Source organism: Hydra viridissima, unplaced genomic scaffold (assembly GCF_058129835.1).
Source record: "Hydra viridissima isolate aposymbiotic clone 2 unplaced genomic scaffold, HvirCarnegie_v1 scaffold_7, whole genome shotgun sequence".
Lineage (NCBI taxonomy): Eukaryota > Metazoa > Cnidaria > Hydrozoa > Anthoathecata > Hydridae > Hydra > Hydra viridissima.
In genome coordinates, this window is record NW_028324306.1 from 2,656,253 (window position 1) to 2,664,066 (window position 7,814).

At 31.0% G+C, this 7,814-nt stretch overlaps 2 pseudogenes; both read right to left on the reverse strand.

Annotated features, from left to right (window-relative positions):
• Window positions 1-1,708: 1,708 nt before the first annotated feature.
• Window positions 1,709-3,348, reverse strand: LOC149885602 (uncharacterized; annotated as a pseudogene).
• A 1-nt stretch (window position 3,349) lies between these two features.
• LOC149885603 (uncharacterized) lies at window positions 3,350-4,132 on the reverse strand (annotated as a pseudogene).
• Between the last annotated feature and the right edge of the window lie 3,682 nt (window positions 4,133-7,814).

The window sequence follows — 7,814 nt, forward strand, 5'->3', positions numbered from 1 at the left end:
TAGCAAACTATCAAAAAAAACTTTTTTTTTTAAATTAAAATTTGATATCATCTTATTCAGAAAAAAATCCTCTACAACATGATCAAAAAATATTTGCAAAAAGTTTATTCAATAATTAATTAAGAACAAAAGAATAAACATAGTCATAACTATTTCATTCTACCCTCTATTTCATTCTACCCTGTTTTACTATACATTTTAAAGTAATTCATTTTTTAAAAAATAACGTATTACATATAAAATGACTTAAAGTTAATTTCAAAAATGCTTAACTTATAAAAATATTTTTAAAAATGCGTTATTTTTTTATTGCAAGTTAAAGTAGTTTACATAAAAGAGTTATTTACTTTTTGTAAATTACTTTTTAAAGTAAGCCGTGTGAAAGTAATTTGCTTTAAAAAGTAATTTAGATTTATACTTATACAAATAGTTTGTATCAAAATGTATTTTACTTTTTGCATGCAAAAGTAAATTATTTTTGAAAGTGATCTTACGTAAATATAAGATTTTAAAAAAGTCATATTTACTTTAAAAAGTAAGAGAATACTGCATCGTAATATGAAATTAGTTTTATGTGTAAAAGTAACAAAAATTAACATACCCAGGCAGCAAGTATATACTGGTCCGATAATGGCTAGCCTATGCCAGCGAATTCATTAAAGGACCGTTCATGGATTGCCAGTTCTGGCAAGCCGTAACAGAGCCATTGCCGAGCCTTTATAACATAGCCTGTGGTTATCCAAGATAGTACCAGTTGCAAGCCATTAATGGTTTGCCGGAGCAGATGAATAGACATTGGACTAATATCGGCCGACCATTGCCGAATCAATTTAATTTAACCTTAGTGTAATTTAAAAAAGCTTAAGTTCTGGCATCCATCTTGTTTTTAACGTTTCATACAAATATATATTCTCAGATTATTTATTTGTTAAAAAATATTTGCAGGCGAGATACTGTTCTAGTCTGTTTTCTTTTACTTCATTACTTTAAAATCTTTTGAAGATTATATTTTACGGAGTAAACGAAAAATTCAAAAAAATATTTTCGATGAAATCGCTGAAGCTAATAGTTTTGTTTTGAAAGATAATTCATTATCTTTAAATTTGAACTGCAATAACTCAAAGTTGGATGCTACTCCGGAGAGTTATGAACCTATTGACACATCTATTTTATCTTTAAATTCAGTTTTTCATGATTGTGTCAACAGCTGTGAAGAAATTTGGAAAACCAATGATGAAAAATCAATTAGTTCAGAATCAATTTTATCCATAGACAAGTCAAATGTTATAAATGTCATAGTTAATGAATTGACTAGTTGGGCAACTAGGCACAAAATTACACATACAACTTTGGATGATTTATTGATTATATTGCGTAAATCATTTCCTGGCTTATAGTCCGGTAGAATTTAGTCTTAACCTAGAAAAAATTAGTATAAAGACATGTTATATATCGTTGGAAAGCTTATTTTTTCCTCTTTTAAATGAGTAATTGGTAATTTTTTTTATTTTGGGGAAAAAGTTGTAACGTCATAAAGATTAGCAGAAAAGCACCAAAATTGACGTTTTTTTACTAAAAGAATTTATAATTTAAGCAAGTAAATGTTATATATTTTTATATTTATTACTCCTAAGTATTAGTAGTGGGTTTAATGAACTGAAAGCGAAATAATAATAACTAAAAGTACGGTATAAAGACAGAGGGGGACGCTACTTTAGCCAATTTTTTGAAAATTTGACTTAAAGATGTGTTTACAAAACAAATATATTCAAAATATATAAAATACTGTTAAACGTAATTATTCTGTAATGTTACCAAGAGCATGTTAAAAAATATTTACAAAGAAGTTTATCTTTATGCATTAAGTTTATCTTACTTATTCTGATTAAATTAAAATTTATGTAAAAACATCTGAGAAGTGACGGTCATGGGCTGGTTCATTTTCTTCGTCAACTTTTTCAATATTTGTACAGTTAATCCCGTGACTGGTAGCACACGATGAAGTGCAGTGAAGTCCCATCTTTCTGCAGGAACATCGACTCGAAGAGGAGTTTTTACACCCAGATCGAACAACCTTTAGGATATCCTCTGGACCTGCATTTTCATCTGTCGCTATTGGTGAGTACATAAAGCCATTTAATTTCCATCCCCAATTAAGTGGGTCAAGATCAATTTCACTTAGACATCTCCAAATACGCACTTGATGATATACTCTCAATCCATGGTAGTAAGCAGCTCTAGGAGATGGTGGAAGAACAGAAGGGTCTATGTGAGCTCGATCTGAGTTTATCATTTCCTCGTACTTTTGCTTTCGTATTTGTTGTAGATTTGATGTTGAGGAATGTAGCAGCTGAAAGAAACGAATTGATGCATTTCCAATCTCATCAGGCGATTTATCATCATGGTAAAAAATATTTGCTGCATTGCACAAGTCTTTGGCTTCAAGTTTTCTAAAAATTGAAGTCTTTCCAAAATTGTGAATTGCTGATGCTGTATCACAACCTGTAAATGCGTGCGCAAAAAGAATATTGTTAATGACATGTTCAGCTGTACTGCCAATAATCTGATCAATGTCATAACATTCACGCTGGCAATCAACTCTTTTTGTCATACTTGTTAAATGTATTTTGTGTAAAGATTCAACTGATTTACAGTGGTGTAATAAGAGGCAAAGAATATCGCTGTCATCAGCAAATATTGTGACGGGCTCTGTTTTGGAAAAGTTAAGTGCAATTTTAACGATTGTAGTATCTGCGTCAGAATGACACACATACACAGTAAAACCTCTTTCTCTTAATCTAACTTCTAGAATTCGGATAAATGATTTTTTGTTGGCGTAGTTAGAGAAAATTTACTTCTATCAGACGGACAAGGATTGCTTTTATGTATTTCAACTGCAAATTGTGATAAAGATCCACGCTTTATACGCGTAGCGTCCTTTGTAGAATTTTCATATCCATCGAATACTACTACACTAACTTTAAGGTAATTAAGAAATTGGATGTACTTTTCAAAAATATTGTCAAATATTTCACCCTTGTTCCAACCGCAGCAGTATAAAAGAGCGCCACCATCGGCAACTTTTAAAGAATAAGGAGCAAATGGCATAGATATAACTGGCTTTGTTAGGTAATTTTTCAGCTTGTGTTTTTGAGCACTGCGCATAAGACCATCTTTAAAAAGTGACATAGGGAACGAAGTTAGTTCATAGTAAAAGTAGTCTTCAATTTCTTTTTCTGGTTTTTTCTCAACGATAACTGATAAACGCAAAAACAATGTCAAGGGATCAACTGATATATTTTCATTGTTGACTTTAATATTTGAGTACAGTCCTTGAAGATTTTTTACCTTGTCGCGAGACTAATTGCATAGAATCTCCGTATTTTTCTTTTAATTTATTTTGCGTCATTTTAAGGGAATATATTTCTTCTCCTAATGTTTGCATCATCTCGTAAAACTCAGAGACTGTGTATAGATCAATATCTTCCTCAAGTTTTATGCATGCTGCATTAAAGACAGTAAGCTTTTCTGTTGATGTTGGTCTTCCACAGCTTGATGTAGTAATAGGTTTTTCAAATTTTGCACGACAATAGATGTGATATCGTGCTTCAACAGCTACAAGATCATTTATATTCAAAAGTCTAGCTTCAACTGTTTTAGATAAAAAATCGTTACGTTCGTTGCATAATTCTAGAGTTGCATGATAAATTTTTGATGATTTTGTTCTTACTTCTATGAAATTATTTCTCTCAGGATGGCGACTGTCAAGTGTGCACATATTTCCACAATAAAAACATTGCTCTTTAAAATTAAAAAAAATCGAGTTAAACGTTTTCTTTCAATAGGAGTTTCCATCGATGCTTGTGATCGTTTAATTGATTTTTATTGGTTTCTTAATTTAGTTCGACACGATGAGTGAATAAAAACCTTTTCTCCTGTCTCTTGTTTTTTATTCAGTTCATTTACCAATACATTTAAATCCAATTTTAAAGCACATTCAATTAATTTTCCAAGAGCTCCTTGGTTATCAACATTCCTTCCAAATCTTGCCCCCACTTGGCTCAACGAATCTCCTTCTAATTTCATTTTACCACACAATGCACATACAAAAGGATTCATTTTTTAAGTCCATAATTTTTCAGTTTCAGAACTAGTTTTATCATCACTTACAAGATCAGATACTTTATATTAAAATCTGAAAATAGCAAATCATTACATAATTATAAACACTAAGATAAATAATTTATTAAAAAGTTTTTGATAAATATTGCCAAAAAAATTCGATTACATTTCGAATACAAAAAGAATATTACATTCTAATAACTTTAAAATTCGAAATGTAGAACAAGGAATTTTTATTCCCTCTACCCATTTTTACTTACAGAAACAAAGTTTAACAAAAATATTTGACAAAAACAAACAAAAAATCAAAAATATTCCTCTTGCAAAATTCAAAAAAGGTCCTTTGGGGGGCTGTGGCCCCCGCGGCTCCGAAAGCCATGTTTCTAGTAACAAAAAATATATATATATACTCAACACTTTTATATTATTTAAATATAAGTGTTATTATAGTTACAACGCAACTTATTGTACAGCATACTTAAAATTTATCAGCAACGTTTAAAATTTCGTATTTTACTCCTAATCTTTGTGACGTCATAACTTTTTTTCCCCAAAATAAAAAAAAAAACCAATTACCCATTTTAAAGAGGAAAAAATAAGCTTTCCAACGATATATAACATGTCTTTATACTAATTTTTTCTAGGTTGACCCCTTTTTTGGTGAAATTCTACCGGACTATTATCAAAAAGTCTCTAATCTATTCTGAAAACTGAACAATTAAAGGTTGAAGTTTTTGAAAATTCCTACTCTTACTTAGGCATAAAAAATGGATTTTTATCTGAAAGTACAGAATGTTTTACAGATAAGACTGTAACAGTTCAAGTCACCTTTGATGGGTTACCTCTTTTTAAAAGTTCAAGCATGCAGATATGGCCAATTCTTGGTTTAGTGGAAAAGTTTGATGGAATATTGCAATGTAATAAAAAACCATTTGTTATTTCACTGTACTGTAACAATTGCAAACCTAAAAACATTACAGCTTTCTTATCTGACTTTGTTTTAGAAATTAATGAACTGCACAAAAATGGTATCACAATTGACAGTCATAATTATTCATTTAGAATTTCCGCAATTATTTGTGACACCCCAGCAAGAGCATTTGTAAAATGCACTAAAGGTCATAATGCATATCATGGCTCCGATTAATGTGAGCAGCATGGTGTATGTAATGGAAGAGTAACTTTTCCTAAAACTGTTGCAACATTAAGAACAGATGCATCATTCGCTAATATGTCAGATTGTAAGTATCACATTTGTGTGAGCCCTCTAGCTCAAACCTCTAATGGTTTGATATCACAAGTCCCAGGTAATTATATGCATTTATCATGCCTGGGTAATATGCACAAATTTGTGTATTTGTTAATTAAAGGTCCTTTGAAAACACGTCTCGGTCCATGTGCAGTATTAGATTTATAAGAAAAGTTGCTTCATTTAAAAACAAATATATGTTTAGAATTTGCTCAAAAGCCAAGAGCAAATAAAGTAGCAGTTGCATTTCTTATACTGAGCTTTTTTTTTTTAAACTTTAGAATGGATCTCCATCAGTTTCTTATTGTTGATTTTAAAAATGAAGAAGATGCTGTTGCAATTTTGCCAGAAACATATTTAATCAATGATGAACTTTGCTTTTGGCCACCATATACCTCACAAGGCAAACTAAATAAGGCTATCAAAGAATGTGAAGCCCCTAATGAAAGTTGACCAAAACATACCATTTGAATTATTAAAAAAATAGGTCAGTCACATATGTACATAATGTGCTTAAGATATAACCTGCATTATTGTCAAAAAGTTATAATTGATTGTACAAAAGAAATAGTGATAATTCTACACTCTAGTTCTAATACTGATAGTGTTGTTATAAAAGTGTAACTAATGGGTTGTATTTTAGGTTCTTACAGCAAGGCACAATGTCAACCTGAAAGGCTACCAGAGCATCTGATCTACAGAGTGATTCAGAATCGAATACTAGGCGGTACTTAATAGTAGAGAATTTATACTTTTTTGTAAACACAATTTTATGGTTTTAAAGTTATCAAATCCTAAGTATTTTTATTTTAACTTACGTAAAAACTATTTGAAAAAAAAATTAGTTACCATTATAAGTCAAAGTAAATTTCTTTCATTAAAATACTGCACTTTACTTAGTAAGTAAGTTATTTTATTTACTTTTATTAAATAACAGTCATTTTATGTTGTTTTAACATGCTGATTAGTAAGAAAAGCAGCGTATTAAGGAGAATTGCCTGCTTCTGGGTACTTCTGGGTTATAATGGTAGGAATTATTCTGCATGTATGCGGACCGTTTTTGTGAAGGAGTTTTGTAATTGGGAGTAAGTTAAATAAACATGGTGGATTGGCTCCTATCCATGCCAATCCTTGACAACGTCACTTTTCCGAAGGAGCACACTTTTTCGAAAATTTCCTTTATATTGCGCTTTTTGATCAAACATTACTTTTTATGGTGATATAACGCATCAGCGTTAATAATTCCTTCCGGCGGCAAAGTAACATTGTACCAAAACACGAACTCTTTTTGGAGGTGCAAAACGTTGCCGTCCGCCTCCCAAAACATTTTTGCCTCTACCTACAGTAGCTTCTGCATTCCGATTGGCGGCCGCTGCTAGAAAATCTTTTGGAAGCCGGCTTCAATCGAGAGGTGAAAGCCACTGGCGGTTGCTATCAGAAATTATTTTGTATGAAAGAATATTTAAATGTTGCCTTCAGTGGTTTCCTCTTTTTAACTGGGGTCGGCCGCAAAAGGGGGTAGAGGGGGTGGGGGCGGGGGGGGTGGGGTTGGTAGCAGATTTTCGCATCCTGTCGCCTGAAAAAATGGATGAAAATTTAAAGTTTCTTTTTACATAATTAAGCAATTTAAATATTAATTAGTGCTAAATACATTTTTCCAAAAAAATGTATATTTTTATATGGAGAGTGAAAATCTCATAATGACAGTAAAGCAGTTCTCTCGCAAAAAGTTATATTTAGCAAAAAAATATTCCGTTTTTGTGAAAGCTTTAACTGTTGAAAAAATTATTTTAAAGTAGCTAATTAACTCTAAAGTCCCTAAACATTTTTCACAATTCGTTTAACGCATAATTAAATATGTTTAGGTTGGGATATGGACCTTTCAAAAAGTTTTGCAAAAACTATAAATCAAGTAAGTACAAATTATTTGATTAAAAATCGATTTCTGTCACGGGCATGGGAGGCCGGTAGACTTTCTAGTAAAGGTTTATACATTCAAATAATTTTCATTTTGGTTATCGTGATTGTTGTTAACAACCACGCTGAATAACAACAAACACTTTAACGCTATTAACAAGAACCACGCTGAACATTAATTCGAAATTTAGAAAATGATTGTAAAATGCAGACCAATTTTTTCTAACTGTATGAAAACTCTGAAAAAAAAAAAGAACCCCGTATTGGCATTTTTAAAAGACATATTTCATAATAAAATGTATAAAATTTCTTCCACATCATAATTTAAAAATATAAAATACAAACCCCATAGGTGAAATACAAAAAAAATTTGAAAAATATAAAATACAAACTATATAAGCGAATTACTTCCATTCTGAGTTACATTAAATATCAAGTTTTAAAGTAAGTTTAATCACATCTTCTGTTTAAGTAGCATTGAGTAACGTAAGTTTCTTGAGCTCATGTTACATCTTTCTCTTCGATG